Source organism: Salmo trutta, chromosome 22 (assembly GCF_901001165.1).
Source record: "Salmo trutta chromosome 22, fSalTru1.1, whole genome shotgun sequence".
Lineage (NCBI taxonomy): Eukaryota > Metazoa > Chordata > Actinopteri > Salmoniformes > Salmonidae > Salmo > Salmo trutta.
The window spans coordinates 2,728,920-2,747,639 of record NC_042978.1 but is presented as its reverse complement, the minus strand read 5'-3'; the positions used below and the strand labels follow the sequence as shown (position 1 = coordinate 2,747,639).

At 38.6% G+C, this 18,720-nt stretch overlaps 1 protein-coding gene across 6 annotated transcripts in view; it reads left to right on the top strand.

Moving 5' to 3' along the window:
- The window catches only part of adgrl2a (adhesion G protein-coupled receptor L2a), a 210,813-nt gene that overhangs the window by 18,366 nt on the left and 173,727 nt on the right, over positions 1-18,720 (top strand). The gene's annotated exons all lie outside the window — the stretch shown is intronic.

Sequence of the window (18,720 nt, the reverse complement as noted above, 5' to 3'; positions counted from 1 at the left end):
TCTGCCGACCGAGGGGTCAGCGACTTGATTCCACTCCCCGCCATTTCAAACTCAGTGGGACTCCACAAGTCATCTGATCACCGGCTCAATCTCTTCCCCACCGGAGGGAGAATTTTCTGATTTACGCTTGCAAATTGTACATCTGCAGCAGTGTCAGAGAAGAAATGCAATCTCTTTAAGGAATATATTTCCTCAACGAGCTAGGCTAGGTTACTCCATGACTGAGCCACAGGTCCCTCGGTATTTTATGCCTTCAAAGATTATAATTTTTTACTTGGTAAGACATGAGGATAAGGAGAGTTTGGACAAATGTGGAAAGGACTATAGTGTGAATGTATGATTTAGTTTTTTTAAACCAAATGGGAGCAGCTATATTTTCATTCAACATGTGCTGAACCAGCACACCAAATCGTTGGATGCGATTTACATTTTGGTGAATCACTGGCCCCCTTTTTTACATTGTTGGGATGTTCCGTGACAATTAACATCCCTACTCTTTCTTGAAGCCCGGGGGCTAATGCAGAGGTCAAGCAACACCTGCAGGCTGTCAATCTTTTATTGTAACCTAGACCCATCCCCCTCTGTCGCTTTATCCTGTCTCCTCCCCATTCTTCCATACCTCGTTTCATATAATAGCAAGCTCTTCCTCTATTCTCTTGTGGCCCTCTTCAGCAGCTTGAGAGGGACAACAGATCTTTGTCCAAAAGATCACATCTGCCACTTGTTCTCGTGGCCTGTCATTCAAAATTCAAACTGTCCCTTTTTAATAGCTCCCTTCCTCCCAAATACTTAGCTTTTGTTGCTTTTTAATCGAAAGAACAAATGGGCTCCGCAATTCACGTTTGTCACTCTTACGTCGATTTGATTATAAAGCTGTCTGCCGGTGCTTTGGTTGGATACAGCAAGTGCACATATGTTAAAAGCCTTTGGGCCAACACCTCTGTGGCTTCTCTATCTCTCTGAGTACATCTGTCTGCATTTGCCTCGTATTTAGCAAAGACAATGCTGTGCCTGTTGACATTTCACAATATGTTCTTACCATTCACAGTACATTGACCTCCTATCATGCTTCTTGTGAAATTGAAGGTAGCCTAGGATGATGATTCCTTTGACAACTTTCAATATGACAGTTGGTGCTTTTAAGGCCCGTCTCAGATCAAATCAGTGTCAAGAGTTGGTTAAGAAAACAGTCAGGATATGATCACCGGTGGTTTCGGCTCTAGCTACAAGGTAAAAAAGGTCTCCAGCAGAGAAGTGAGACCTCGGCACGTTTAATGATGAGAATGGCAGGCAGGCAGACTCCCCCATTCGCCTTTGGTGTCTCAGCATGCTAAACACTCTCAGCATGATACAAAGATTATTAAAGTATAGAACTGTTATCATCCATTTACAGAACACCCATTCTCCATGTAGTAGGGATCTGCCGTCTCATTTATTTATTTATTTATTTTCGATGTGGGGGAGCCTGCTGCCTCTGAGGCAGACAGCGCAGCGCTGTTGAAGACATTCTGTCTTTGTCCGACTCAGTCTTATTCAGGACATCTGTGGTGCTGCAGGCTGCAGCTGCTACATCCCTACCTATATGATGCTGATATAGAAGCCTAGTCATACTGATACAGTACCATGGCCTCAAGCAAAGGAAATGTTTTCTTGTCTCTCTGTATCTGCTCCAGAATGGGTTTTTCATGAAAACTACAATAGTGCATCAATGTGTTTTTAGGTCATAAAGGATTTCAGTGTAACTCTTTTTTGAGTGCTCTTCAGTTGTACTGTAGTTTAATTTTCAAGATAAAGTAACTAGGTTCCTGTTATGACGATTTTGTCCTATGTTGAAAAAGCTATGAGAGCCGTCCCTGCTCCTCGGGCAATTGTGAAAAGTAAAGTCTGAATATGTTTGTGGTCTTTCAAGGTCATCTCAATTCCTATTGCAGCCATACAGAGTTGGCATATTTTATGTTTGCTTTATCCAATCCAATTTTCTATGAGATGGCACCTTGCTTGTGAAAAGGAAATCTCTTAGCCCATACACATGTAACAGTATTGATTCCGTACCTCTCTATTTATTTATTTGTTTTTTCTTTCAAACCCATCCCCCCACAGCTCCCACCCCTTCGGAGGACAAAGGCAACCTTGTTTTACACTCTTGTTTATACAGATATTTTGCTACATACATTTCACATATATGGCACTTTTCCACACAGTATTACATGACAAAAATACAGTTCAGTATATACACCACATACAAAAAGGCATTCAGACACATGCGGCACACATGATTCCTGGCGCTCTCGGCCCCAGCCACTACAGATCAAGAGTTTTTAATCTCATCCCTCAGCTACTCTCAGCCCATCCCACCTATCCCCGTGAACCACCCGCTCTTGTTTTCCATGTGCCATATATTTTTCAACTGTGCTGTGATGTCTTACATGAATTCTGAACCTTTCTAATCTCATAGTATCCACAGATTGTAAATAAAAAATGTATATTTTTGCTAAGAGTAATATTATATTGTTAATTGATTGACTATAATAATTGATTGACTACAAATCGTCCAACAATACTATTTCTAGGGTTAGTTTTAAGTGAATGTTGTGAATTTTCAGCCATTCCTGAACCTGTGACCAGAAACAAGCCACATGGGGACAATATCAGAATAAATGTTATAATAAATGTTCCTGACTTTCTCCCCTTTTCCCTTACCTCCTCCATTTCTGTGGTAATGCTGCAACCAGTTGGTTATAACTTTGGATAGAGCAAACATTCTCATATATTTTTGAAAGCTGCATGTGTGACATAACTTCCCCATTCTTATTCATAGTAAAGATAATACAATTTGTTGAAAAAAAATCAATAAAGAATGTTTTTTCATCAATCAGTATATTTTGAGTTTAACCATAATATTTGGTCTGGCTTTTCAGGAGGATGACATGTAAATTGTAGCCAGCTTCGTATTGCTTGTTTCATTTTCAGTTTTCAGTTCAACCAAAAATGAAAGGTTGTAAATTGGTTAAAGGCAATAAGGTCATCTTTGAACAGCAGGTGAGCTATTCTTACTAATCTGCTGCAGAACCAGTTTGGGTGTAGTATAACTTTTGTATGACTGAAGCTTTAAGTGAGATGTTTGATGCTTTAATATTTCAGAATTTTAGCCCCCCAAACTCATATTCATGATATAAATAAGAACATTTAATTTTGTCTGCTTACTTTTCCAAATAAAGTGAAATATTTCTTACTCACATAATTAGGTTTTAGTCCAGAGAGGCTAGAGAAATTATCTATATTGCCAATGAAACTGTGCAGGGATCCAGATTGCGGACTTAAGAGAATTAGAGCCATCGGCATGCACTGATATTTTTGTTTTTAAGCCCTGGATTTCTAGCCCCTTGATTTTAATAACTAACATTCCATAACAAACATATATGGAGACAGTGGACAACCTTGTTTAGCTCCTCTTGACAGTTCAATATTTTCTGAGAAGTAACCATTATTTACTATTTTACATCTGGGGTTGCTATACATATCTTTAAGCCATTGCATAAGAGATTGACAATTCAAATAGTCCAGGCGTTTATATATAAAGTTCGACTAGAATTTATCAAAAGCCTTTTCAAAATCTGCTATGAAGACCAAGCCTGGTTTCTTCGATGTTTCATAGTGTTCCATTGTTTTAAGTAATTGACTTATATTATCTCCAATGTATTGTTTGCATAAAAAACCTGTCTGATCAGGATGAATAATATCCGGTAAAACCTTTTTTAATTCTACCTGCTATGCATTTTGCCAGGATTTTTGCATCACAACATGTAATGGGCCTGCAGTTTTTTAAGTGGACTCGATCTTTATACTTAACACCTGGGTCCTGTTTCAGTAATAGTGAAATCAGACCTTCTTGCTGAGTATCTGATAGTCAACCATTTTAATAGGAGTAGTGAAAACATGCTAATGGTGGATCTTTTAGTACATAAAAAAAGTTTTTGTATAACTCTATTCGGTTGCCATCAAGCCCTGGCGTTTTTCCGAACTGAAAATATGTAATATCGTCTTGAAGTTCCTCCTCTGTAATTTGGCCTTCACACAAATCTTTTTGTACTTTTGTGAATTTTACACTATTATTAGGAAAAATGTCCTTACAGTTACTATCATTCAGTAAAGATGGAGGAAACTAAAAAGAGAACATACAGTGCCTTCAGATAGTATTCATACCCCTTGACTTATTCCACATTTTGTTGTGATTTTTTTACCGTAAGATTGAAAATTATTGAAAATGAAATACAGAAATATCAAATTTACATAAGTATTCACACCCCTGAGTCAATACTTTGTAGAAGCACATTTGTTAGTGATTACAGTTGTGAGTCTTTTGGGATAAGTCTAAGAGCTTTGCACCTGGATTGTACAGTATTTGCTCATTATTCTTTCTACAATTCTTCAAGCTCTGTCAAGTTGATCGTTGGTCATTGCTAGAAAGTCATTTTCAAGTTTTTCCGTAGATTTTCAATCAAAATTGTAACTAGACCACTCAGGAATATTTAATGTCGTCTTGGTAAGCAATCCCAGTGTAGATTTGGCCTTGCGTTTTAGGTTATTGTTCTGCTAAAAGGTGAATTTGCCTCCCAGTGTCTGTTGGAAAACAGACTGAAACAGGTCTTCCTCTAGGATTTTGCCTTATAGCTGTCCTTGCCGATGACAAGCATATTCATAACATGATGCAGCCACCACCATGCTTGAAAATATGAAAGTTGTACTCGGTGATGTGTTCTGTTTGTCCCAAAGAAAATGCTTTGTATTCAGGACAAAAAGTCATTTTCTTTGCCACATTTTCTGCAGTATTATTTAAGTGCCTTGTTGCAAACAGGAATATTTGTGGAATATTTTTATTCTCTACAGGCTTCCTTCTTTTCACACTGTCATTTAGGTTAGTATTGTAGAGTGACTACAACTTTGTTGATCCATCCTCAGTTTTCTCATATCACAACCATTAAACTCTGTAACTGAGTTAGGAAGGACGCCTGTATCTTTGTAGTGACTGGGTGTATTGATACACCATCCAAAGCCTAATTAATAACTTCACCATGCAAAAAAGGGATATTCAGCACCTGCTTTTTATTTTTACACATCTACCAAATTGGTGCCCTTCTTTGCGATGCATTGAAAAATCTCCCTGGTCTTTGTGGTTGAATCTGTGGTTGAAATTCACTACTCGATTGAGGGACGGGGTAGTCATTGAAAAATCATGTTAACCACTATTATTGAACATGGAATGAGTCCATGCAACGTATTATACAATTTCTTAAGCACATTTTTATCCTGAACTGTAGGCTTGTCATAACAAAGAGGTTCAATACTTATTAACTCAAGACATTTCAGCTTTTAATTTATTAATTTAAAAAATGTTCCACCAACAAAATTACACTGACACGATGGGGTATTGTGTGTAGATCAGTGACACAAAATCTCTATTTATGACACAAAATCTCTATTTAATCCATTTTAAATTCAGGCTGTAACACAGCAAAATGTGGAAAAAGTAAAGGGGTGTGAATACTTTGAAGGCACTGTATGCTTAAAATCTTTTGCTTCTTCTTTCAAGATAATGTATCAATCAGTGAATCATGGATGACTCCATTTTTTACGAGTTTCTGTAAATTATTCTTCGTATCATTTTTATGTTGAAGAGTCAAAATGAATTTGCTTAATTTTTCACAATTTTCCATCCAGTTCTCTTTATTTGTATAATATTACACTAAATCATTCTTGAACAGTTCTTTTAGTTTTTCCTCGTTATTCTGTGCCTCTATGTTACAGCTTTTATTGCCATCCACCTGTGATGTTAGTTCCTCTATTTCCTTTGCTAGTCTAATCTCTTTTGACAGAATTTTTTTTGTTTTAAAGATGAGTAGAGAATTGCATGGCCTCTGAAGGCACATTTGAAAGTGTACCATACAATAAGGGGATCTGCAGTTCCTGTGTTATGCAAGAAAAAGTCAGTTATAAATTATTTTGTCTTGGTTAAGAACAGATTATCATCCAATAGGCTTTGATTCAATTTCCAATATCCCCAACCACGTGGAAATTCTGTAAGAGTTTTGTGGATGCCAATTAGGTGGTGGTGTGATCGCATTCTGTCCACTATACAACACTTTTTTTTACTTTAGGTGCCAGCGAAAAGGACACAACAAAGTAGTCAAGATGACTAGCTTGATTAAGTCTCCTACATGTACTGTATATTTCACTAGGTCAGAGTTTTTAAACCTCCACATTAAACCTCCACATATCCTTAAGTCCTAATGTGTCCATCATAGTCGTGATATTTTGTCTCTGAATGGCATATATACACAATCCATGTCTCAATTGTCTCAAGGCTTAAAAATCCTTCTTTATCCTGTCCCCTCCACTTCATCTAAACTGGATGAAATGGATTTAACAAGTGATAATAAGGGAATAAGGGATCATAGCCTTCACCTGGATTCACCTGGTCAGTCTATGTCATGGAAAGAGCAGGTGTCCTTAATGTCTTGTACACTCAGTGTGTAGGCTAGCCTACCATTTGTATTTGATATTCATACTTCTGCTTATTCAATCTGGTCACAAACATAGGCCTACGGCATTGCAACAAATTCTTGTTTCAAAAAAATCTAATCTGTGCCTCAGAAGTTGCACGTCTTGACTGTTGACCAATGACCAGTCATCAGCATTGGTGTGCAAAGGCAGGTGCACATATACAGATTAGTGACCAGAAAGTAGTCTACCTACATTAATATTACTCATATAAAGTAGGCTACCGTTTTAGCAATCTGCTATGGATGCACAGTATAGTGAAACTCCTGTACTTTTTAGACACTAGAAAATTAAAAATGGTTCGGTACTAGCATTTGTGTTAGTATAGGTACTTTTAATAAATATGTATCTCATATCTTAAAAAGAATAGATCCTCTCTCAATCACAATATATGAGCACAGCCGATGTCACCTTATAGTGTGAGCGCACCGTGCATTTCTCTGGTCTACTCCACTTAAAAAAAATAATAATAACAAAAATATTTTGTAGGGGCTTTAATATTGCAGATATTTTGTAGCTTCCATCAATGTAATTGTCTGCATCACTTCCAATCCCCATATATAGATATAAAAAGGGAACACTAAAATAACACATCCTAGATCTGAATGAATTAAATAATATTTTTAAATACTTTTTTCTTTACATAGTTGAATGTGCTGACAACAAAATCACACAAAAATAATCAATGGAAATCCAATTTATCAACCCATGGAGGTCTGGATTTGGAGTCACACTCAAAATTAAAGTGGAAAACCACACTACAGGCTGATCCAACGTTGATGTAATGTCCTTAAAACAAGTCAAAATGAGGCTCAGTAGTGTGTGTGGCCTCCACGTGCCTGTATGACCTCCCTACAACGCCTGGGCATGCTCCTGATGAGGTGGCGGATGGTCTCCTGAGGGATCTCCTCCCAGACCTGGACTAAAGCATCCGCCAACTCCTGGACAGTCTGTGGTGCAACGTGGCATTGGTGGATGGAGCGCGACATGATGTCCCAGATGTGCTCAATTGGATTCAGGTCTGGCGAACGGGCGGGCCAGTCCATAGCATCAATGCCTTCCTCTTGCAGGAACTGCTGACACACTCCAGCCACATGAGGTCTAGCATTGTCTTGCATTAGGAGGAACCCAGGGCCAACCGCACCAGCATATGGTGTCACAAGGGGTCTGAGGATCTCATCTCGGTACCTAATGGCAGTCAGGCTACCCCTGGTGAGCACATGGAAGGCTGTGCGGCCCCCCAAAGAAATGCCACCCCACACCATGACTGACCCACCGCCAAACCGGTCATGTTGGAGGATGTTGCAGGCAGCAGAACGTTCTCCACGGCGTCTCCAGACTCTGTCACGTCTGTCATGTGCTCAGTGTGAACCTGCTTTCATCTGTGAAGAGCACAGGGCGCCAGTGGCGAATTTGCCAATCTTGGTGTTCTCTGGCAAATGCCAAACGGCCTGCACGGTGTTGGGCTGTAAGCACAACCCCCACCTGTGGACGTCGGGCCCTCATACCACCCTCATGGAGTCTGTTTCTGACCGTTTGAGCAGACACATGCACATTTGTTTGCAGGGCTCTGGCAGTGCTCCTCCTGCTCCTCCTTGCACAAAGGCGGAGGTAGCGGTCCTGCTACTGGGTTGTTGCCCTCCTACGGCCTCCTCCACATCTCCTGATGTACTGGCCTGTCTCCTGGTAGCGCCTCCATGCTCTGTACACTACACTGACAGACACAGCAAACCTTCTTGCCACAGCTCGCATTGATGTGCCATCCTGGATGAGCTGCACTACCTGAGCCACTTGTGTGGGTTGTAGACTCCGTCTCATGCTACCACTAGAGTGAAAGCACCGGCAGCATTCAAAAGTGACCAAAACATCAGCCAGGAAGCATAGGAACTGAGAAGTGGTCTGTGGTCTCCACCTGCAGAACTACTCCTTTATTGGGGGTGTCTTGCTAATTGCCTATAATTTCCACCTTTTGTCTATTCCATTTGCACAACAGCATGTGAAATGTATTGTCAATCAGTGTTGCTTCCTAAGTGGACAGTTTGATTTCACAGAAGTGTGATTGACTTGGAGTTACATTGTGTTGTTTAAGTGTTCCCTTTATTTTTTTGAGCAGTATATATATATATATATACACACATACATACACACACGTACACATAAATACATACATACAGTTGAAGTCGGAAGTTTACATACACTTAGGTTGGAGTCATTAAAGCTCGTTTTTCAACCACTCCACACATTTCTTGGTAACAAACTATAGTTTTGGCAAGTCAGTTAGGACTTCTACTTTGTGCATGACACAAGTCATTTTTCCAACAATTGTTTACAGACAGATTATTTCACTTATAATTCACTGTATCACAATTCCAGTGGGTCAGAATTTTCCATACTCTAAGTTGACTGTGCCTTTAAACAGCTTGGAAAATTCCAGAAAATGATGTCATGGCTTTAGAAGCTTCTGATAGGCTAATTGACATAATTTCAGTCAATTGGAGATGTACCTGTGGATGTATTTCAAGGACTACCTTCAATCTCAATGTCTCTTTGCTTGACATCATGGGGAAATCAAAAGAGATCAGCCAAGACCTCAGGAAAAATAATTGTAGATGTTCACAAGTCTGGTCCATCCTTGGGAGAAATTTCCAAACGCCTGAAGGTACCACATTCATCTGTACAAACAATAGTACGCAAGTATAAACACCATGGGACCAGGCAGCCGTCATAGCTCTCAGGAAGGAGATGCGTTCTGTCTCTTAGAGATGAACGTACTTTGGTGTGAAAAGTGCAAATCAATCCCAGAACAGCAAAGGACCTTGTGAAGATGCTGGAGGAAAAAGGTACAAAAGTATCCACAGTAAATACGGGTCCTTTATCAACATAACCTGAAAGGCCGCTCAGCAAGGAAGAAGCCACTGCTCGAAAACCGCCATAAAAAAAGCCAGACTATGGTTTGCAACTGCACATGGGGACAAAGATCGTACTTTTTGGAGAAATGGTGTGATGAAGGAAAAATAGAACTGTTTGGCCATAATGACCATCATTATGTTTGGAGTAAACAGCGGGATGCTTGCAAGCTGAAGAACACCATCCCAATCGTTAAGCACGGGGGTGGCAGCATCATGTAGTGGGAGTGCTTTGCTGCAGGAGGGACAGTCGCACTTCACAAAATAGATGGCTTCATAACGAAGGAAAATTATGTGGATATGTTGAAGCAACATTCAAGACATCAGTCAGGAAGTTAAAGCTTGGTCGCAAATGGGTCTTCCAAATGGCCAATGACCCCAAGCATACTTCCAAAGTGGCTTAAGCACAACAAAGTCAAGGTATTGGAGTGGCCATCACAAAGCCCTGACCTCAATCCTATAGAAAATTTGTGGGCAGAACTGAAAAAGCATGTGCGAGCAAGGAGGCCTACAAACCTGACTCAGTTACACCAGCTCTGTCAGGAGGATTGGACCAAAATTCACCCAACTTATTGTGGGACGCTTGTGGAAGGCAACCCGAAACATTTGACCCAGGTTAAACAATTTTAAGGCAATGCTACCAAATACTAATTGAGTGTATGTAAACTTATGACCCACTGGGAAAGTGATGAAAGAAATAAAAGCTCTCTCTCTGCTATTATTCTGACATTTCACATTCTTTAAATAAAGTGGTGATCCTAACTGACCTAAGACAGGGATTTTTTACGAGGATTAAATGTCAGGAATTGATTAATATGGAGTTGACATGTATTTGGCTAAGGTGTATGTAAACTTCCTACTTCAACTGTATACACATCTTTAAAAAAAAATCCTTTTGCCTTCCAACCCAACAACTTCTCCCCCAATTGGAGTAAACTAGTGAACAACACTTAGTCCTGTATTTCCAGTTTATACATACTATAAACATTTTATGGAGGGTCTATTTTACAATAATTTTATTTTGTTTGTTTTTAACTCTTGTCTTTCCTCTTCCCTCAACCTTCCAATATATTTATAATATTTCTATTTGTAATGTCTGTCCTGTTTGATTTCTATTTGCCATATCTTTCAAACTGTGCTCTTTCAAAAAAGTTCTTAACCTACATAAGTTTTACAGGCAAAGTATGTTTTACATTAGTTATCTTGTTATTAGTTATTATTTTTGATAAAGTGCAACTGAGTTTATATATAAATGTCTGGAACATTTACATTTTGGAGAATCTCTTGTAAAATGGGTTAAAATAATGTATAGTAACCCTATGAGTAAAAAGGTAAAATATGGCTAATTCTCTGAAAGTTTTAAAATGTCAAGAGGAGTATAACAAGGTTGTCCACTATCAGCAGTGAAGAGGCGACTCCGGGATGCTGACATTCTAGGCAGAGTTGCAAAGAAAAAGCCATATCTCAGACTATGCAACACCCTATTCCGTTGTGTGAAAAAGTAATTGCCCCCTTTCACTCAATAACTGGTTGTGCCACCTTTAGCTGCAATGACTGCAACCATATGCTTCCTGTGGTTGTTGATCAGTCTCTCACATCGCTGTGGAGGAATTCTGGCCCACTCTTGCATGAAGAACTGCTTTAACTCAGCGACATTTGTGGGTTTTCACGCATGAAATGCTCTTTTCCAGTCCTGCCACAACGTTTCAATTGGGATTAGGTTTGGACTTTGACATTCTAAAACTATTCATGTAGACTTGATTGTGTGTTTTAGATCATTGTCTTGCTGCATGACCCAGCTGCACTTCAGCTCACAGATGGATGGCCTGACATTTTCCTGTAGAATTATCTGAGCAGAATTCATGGTTCCCTCTATTAGGGCAAGTTGTCTAGGTTCCGAGGCAGCAAAGCATCACCCTTTTTTTACCTTTATTTAACTAGGCAAGTCAGTTAAGAACAAATTCTTATTTTCAATCACGGCCTAGGAACAATTGGTTAACTGCCTTGTTCAGGGGCAGAACAACAGTTTTTTTTTCCTTGTCAGCTTGGGGATTCGATCTTGCAACCTTTCGGTTACTAGTCCAACACTCTAACCAATAGGCTACCTGTCGTCCCCTGCCATCACCATGCTTGATCGTTGGTATGAGGTTCTTACTGTGAAATGCAGTGTTTGGTTTTCTCCAGGCATAATGTGAACCATGTCGTCCAAAAAGTTACACTTTTGAATAATCTGTCCATAGAACCTCATACCAAAGGTCAAAAAGTAAAAACCACTGAGCTAGCAAGCAGATTGTTGATTTGCTGTAGAGCTATAGGATCGGGTGCAGCACAAACGTCAAATTGTAGGGAGAGAGTATTGCCATAAATGAATATGCCGCTCTAAAAATTGGTTGGTGATCATGAATATGAACCGTTTACTTTGCAAGCTCACCAGCAATGGGGCATCAAGCAGCAATTACTAACATAGGCCTTCTGTTTTTTTGGTATGTCAGAATTGCTTGAAATTGATAATTTACTTATGAAGCTTGAATTTGGAAATTGTTGTTCAAATTATTTATTATATAATCAAAATGTTTCTGACAAAATAATGAAAAGGGCTGTTTGGTAGCCTCAATAAATAAACAAAGATTTGTAGTTGAACAAATCATTGCCTGTATACTTTTTTTTTACTTGACTTCAGACTTGACTTGCTATGAGAATGCACGACTTGAACTTGACTCAACCCATTCTACTTGGGACTCGACTTTAGACTTGGACCTTGTGGCTTGTCACTCGAATAATAGTGACTTGGCCCCACCTCTGCTTAAAACCGTGTTATAATCTCCCACCATAATAACAGGATAATGTGTTCCCTGCAAGCTCAATAGATTGTTATGTATATTTTCGAAGAAGTGTGGATCATCATTATTTGGACCGTATAGATTAATGAGCCAAATGTGTTTATCGTCCAATAGCATGTTTTAAAAGGATCCACTTTCCTTCTGGGTCTGTTTGGACAATTTGCAGTTTCGGATCAAAATTATTGTTAAAACCTCTCTAGGACATATGGAATGGTAGCGTCCCACCTCGCCAACAGCCAGTGAAATAGCAGAGCGCCAAATTCAAAACAACAAAAATCTCATAATTCAAATTTCTCACACATACAAGTATTATACACCATTTTAAAGATAATCTTCTCGTTAATCCAACCACATTGTCCGATTTCAAAAAGGCTTTACGGCGAAAGCATAGCATTAGATTATGTTAGGACAGCACCTAGACAAGAAAAACCACACAGCCATTTTCCACGCACAGAGAGGTGTCACATAAACCAGAAATACAGCTAAAATGAATCACTAACCTTTGATGATCTTCATCAGATGGCACCCATAGGACTTCATGTTACACAATACATGTATGTTTTGCTCGATAAAGTTCATATTTATATCCAAAAACCCTATTTTACATTGGCGTGTAATGTTCAGAAATTATTTGCCTCCAAAACTACCGGCGAATGAGCACATCAATTTACAGAAATACTCATCATAAACTTTGATAAAAGATACAAGTGGTGTGCACAGAATTATAGATAAACTTCTCCTTAATGCAACCGCTGTGTCAGATTTCAAAAAAGCTTTACGGCGAAAGCAAACTTTGCAATAATCTGAGTACAGCGCTCAGGCATCAAAACAAGCCATACAGATACCCACCATTTTGGAGTCAACATAAGTCAGAAATAACATTATAAATATTCACTTACCTTTGATGATCTTCATCAGAATGCACTCTCAGGCATCCCAGTTCCACAATAAATGTTTGTTTTGTTCTATAAAGTTCATCTTTATGTCCAAATACCTCCATTTTGTTCGCGCGTTTAGTCCAGCACTCCAAATTCACTAAGCGCGCGAGTTTAGTCCAGACGAAAAGTCAAAATAGTTCCATTACAGTTCGTAGAAACATGTCAAACGATGTATAGAATCAATCTTTAGGATGTTTTTATCATAAATCTGCAATAATATTCCAACCGGACAATTCCATTGTCTTTAGAATTGAAAGGAAAGGCAGCTCACTCTCACGGCCGCACGCATGTTTGAGCTCATGCCAATTTTCCAGACACATGACCGAATCAGCTCTTATTCTCTTCCCATTCACAGTAGAAGCCTGAAACAAGGTTCTAAAGACTGTTGACATCTAGTGGAAGCCTTAGAAAGTGCAATATGACCCCACAGACACTGTATACTGGAGAGGCAATCACTTGAAAAACTACAAACCTCAGATTTCCCACTTCATGGTTGGATTTTTCTCACATTTTTGCCTGCCATATGAGTTCTGTTATACTCACAGACATCATTCTAACAGTTTTAGAAACTTCAGAGTGTTTTCCATCCAAATCTTTTGTGCCTGAGTAGCAGGCATTTTACTTTAGGCATGTTTTTCATCCAATCTACTCAATACTGCCTCCCTTTCCTAGAGAAGTTAATTAATATCATCACCCCTTTAGATTTTTTTTCTCCCACAGAAATAAATGTGTCCCTCCCAGTCCATTTTCCACACAACATCATCTATAGTTGTAGAGTGAGTTTCCTGTAAACAATAGGTATTATATTCCTTATCTTTTAGCTAGGTAAAGATTGATCGTCTTTTTATGATCTGCTAAACCATTAGAAATTATAATTAGCTATACTTATTTTATCACTTACCATAATGAGATACAAGTTTATATTATACTTACCATAATAAATGAATTTACTACCAAAAAGTACCATTGCAATCAAGCTGCTAGGCATATCTATATATGATATTTATAATGTTCCTAACAGTCCTCCTTTGTCCTTTCCCTAAAACGTCACATGGTTGGCATTTTTTGATTTTCCATGTGTGCTCCATAACATTGATCCTAGGGCCCATGAGAAGTTGGGACACTTCCCTTGAAAAAAGCTCAAAGTGCCACTGACAGCACAAAAACAGGTTAGAGCAGTAAGCATTTCACCTCGGTTGTACTATATAAATTTGGTATAATTGTATTTTTCTTATCCCCAAATGCATTCATTTCTTTCAAATTAGACAGATAATACACATAGGTAGTTCCTACAAAAATAGAATTACCTTTAACAAGGAACAGGCAGTAGAAATTTGAAATTTAAGGAAGCAAATATAACATGTGATTCAATGTAATCTGTGTTTCTGGTCATACCTCATACCAATAATAAAGATCAGTAAGAACAGAAATAATGATAATGATACCAACTGTAGTATTAACATTAAAATAATAATACTATTAGTGACAATAATAGTAACCATAGTTGTACAGATTAACATACCATTCATAATAGCTCAAATGATTTGGTGTAGGAAAATATTACAATTTCTGTCCCATACAGTCCCTATCATCATCACCTAATAGCAGCGATGGCGGAATGCATACATCCCCCCCCCCCACACACACACACGCACGCACACACACACACACACACACACACACACACACACACACACACACACACACACACACACACTCCTCTCCCCATGCACACACGCTCACACACACGAGTAGGCTTGCTATGTGAATGCACATACAGTTGTAACCGTACGTGAGGAGTGCCAATTGTGCAGGGGCCTCATTTATAACCGTTGTGTAAATTTAACACTAAATAGCTGTTAAAGATTTATAAACTTGGCACACGCCATACATACCCATGTTTCCCATTCTAAATCAGACCTGTCATAAAATTGCACACGTGGATGAGTATTATAATACCGCCTGAAAAACTCCCATCACCCACCTTTTATGGTGACAATAACATCCTTATTTACTGTATAGTTTGGAAGTATTGGAATTAGGCCAAGACAGTATCTAAAGGAATTGCAATGGCGAACTTGATCAAATGTCTTTGGAGGAGTTTGTGTTATCTGACTGTTTCTGAAAGACGAAAACAATTGTAAATTGTTGTGGACCTGTAAATAGATTGTTTCAATGCAATAATGTTGTGTATTCACATTTTCCTCAAACGTAAATATGCCACTGCCTGCGAATTTTGAAACAATGTCTACTTGGATTTCTTTTTTAAACTATAGTAGGCCTACTTACAGTGGTAGTCTACACACTTCAATGCAAAATATCAACTGTCTGCTCACCTTTTAAATTCTAATGTATCTTATAAACCGCACACCCTGTCGGTTACATAGAGCAAAAACGTTTAATTATAATATCCTACGCCAATTAAATGGGAGATGCGCATGGTAATTTGGTGTATGGCTACTATGGGAATATAAACTCATCATGACCAGAAAAGGTGAGGAATTTATTCTGCAGTGGTATTATGTTTATAAATTAAATATTTTCTACGTTAGAAATGTCACATTACAGTACTCAGACATTGCCTACAAAAGTCAATGGAAAAGGTGAACCGTCTGATCTACCATTAAACTCCCATAGAGTAAAATAGGCTACTTGAAATAGCTTATCTATTTACTACTGTGAAGCGGGTCCAATTAAATAAGAGATGGGGTGAATGGTAGTCTATTCTAATTTGTTATAGGCCTATAAGCTATTTCGCGAGTAGCCTATAAACCATCACAGTCAGAAAAGGTGAGGAATTTATTCTGCAATGATCATGGAAATGAAAAAAAAAAGAAAATATATGTCTATTCTAATTATTGTAATATGCAAAGATAAATCGATTTTCGCTTTTCTCACTAATGGCAAATGATTGCATCTTGTTACTATATTTAACTAGGCCTACCCATTTTTTTGTTATGAATATGTGTTATCATATATTCCCCATTTGCACAAGGCAAGTTTTGTAACCACTATAAACTGTGTGTACGCATGGTCTAAAGTTTGTGGGAGGATAAGCACATTCTCAGGTCAAGTTCAGTTTTTATAAATGTGACCGGCCGCCTCGATTCGGTCTTATGTAGCAACATTTTTTATTGTGTTTTTTACATTGGATAAAAGTAGAGACTCAGAGCTAGAAAATTGTATATCATACACTGCAGTTGAAGAACAATGGGAAAGGAATTCTGCTTTGATAGTTGATAAACTTGGAACTCAACTTTTGAGAAAATGTCCCTTGAATGTTTTGGTACACACACTGGAGAGGTCTTCTTTGTCTACACCCATTCAGCATCGTACACCGTCTCTTAAGACTTGGCCCCACCCATCTCTTTAAGGATTCATGTGAGGCCATTTGCTAAACAGAGTGATTAATTTAGTAAACAATATAAGATTTCAAGACTAAAAGTGGTGAATGAACAATAAGTGTACAATAAGGAAAGTGTACAATAAGTGTACAATAAGGAAAAACTCCAGGTAAAAATACACTATCTAGTCCTTGGCCTATATCCTAATCTGATTTTCATGCAGGTCATGTTACTCTTCACATTACCGTCTCTGGTAAACACACTGTATCAAATAAAATCAAAAGTTGATTTGTCACATGCACAGGATATGGAAGGTGTAAACAGTACAGTGAAATGGTTACTTGCATTGTAGCAATATCAAAAACAGAGTGTACAGATACAAATATTTTATATATATATTTTAATTATTAGATTACGCTTATCTCACATTGATGGGCATTGATTGATGGGCCATGTGAAGAAAATGCCTTAACCAACCTCCAGCCACATCTAGCTAAGTGGATGGGTCACTATTATCTAGACATGTACACATGTTCATGAAATACAATTGATGGCCATAATCACCCCCAGATACACCTGGCTAACTTGATGGGTCATGTAATCATCTCGGGGGATGTGTTTTGTGTAGACATGTAGCTAGCTAGCTAGCTAGCTAAACAATGGACTGGCATAATACCAACTCATACTACTACCAACCAATACAAACATTGTCGTAGCTGTAGTATATTTCTCCAGGTAGCTAAAGCTAACCAACCAGGTTCAATGTTAGCTAGCAAACAATAGGCTCTAACTAAGAATGCAAATTGATTTCTGATTTGAATATGGTTCGCTATCTAGCTAACAGTATGCTTTAACTTGCAAAGAAAACAACTTTGACAAAATTAGAAACGTATAATATATGAAAATGTAGATAGACTCTTACAATGTCCACAGCCTTTAAATTTTCTTCTATTTTTCTGTCTTATTGGATCATGTTGTCAGGCATGGTTTGTCTGACAGATGTTATTTCTATGTAAAATATTCTGTAACAAGTGTTGTTTTTGTGCTCAATGGTGGATCTATTCATAATTATTTAAGAGATAATATCATTGTGAAGCAGAATTCACCAAGCGTTGGATTGTTCACCCACTAATAGGGAAGGTGAGCTGGGTTTAGACCGTCGTGAGACAGGTTAGTTTTACCCTACTGATGATGTTCATACATGGATGAACGCTTCACAGCAGACTGGAACCATTTAACAGTTTTATTTGTAGCTACATCTTGTTTGGCTAGCGTTGTCAAGTCACTCCGGTTCACACTGACCATGGCCTGTGCAGAAAGTATCAAATCACTTTTTCCAACTGATCTGTCGATAGTGCCTGCTACATCAAGGCATCAATGTTGTTGAGAAAAGTAACAAAACTTTTGTAGATGGCTAACGTTATATATTTAAAAAACGGCGCGGTAGAAATGGCTATCAACACATACTGAGCAGCTCACGTTATAAACAGAAGCATGCTACATGGCAGACCAATCCAAAGTCATCTCCCTGCATGTCCAGACCTTCTATTAGTTCAGCCAATCATGGCTAGCGTGAAGGTTCCTGACTTTTTCCATGGCTAAACTACTAGGCTCGTTATTTAACAATTTAATTTGTATTTAAGGATGTAATACAAGTTTGTTATTTACGGCACATGAAAGTTCACGTTCCAGAAGGCATTTCTGCCGAAGAAAATGCATTTTGATAAACAATGTATGTTTACTTTCAAATGCCTCTCCTGTGAAGTAGTGAGACATATGCCTAGTTTCCTGAAACGAGTCACAAATGGCAACTTTTGCGTGAAAACTGGCACATATTTTGAGGAATATTGAGTATGTAACATTTATAAATGAGGCACGAGGGCCTACTTGAACGTCTCAGAGAGACTGACGTCACCGATTGAAGTGCTACAAAGCGCGCACCGCTAGCTAGCCATTTCACAGTGGTTACACTCATCCCCCTTTGACCTTCTTCTCTGCAGCAACTCCAGCAGTGTGATCCGTGTCAACAGAATGAATGTAACAGGCTTGCTTCCATCCCTTTCCTTGCCCCAACCTGGGCTCAAACCAGGGACCCTCTGAACACACTCCTACGATAAGTGCCATGGGATATTTA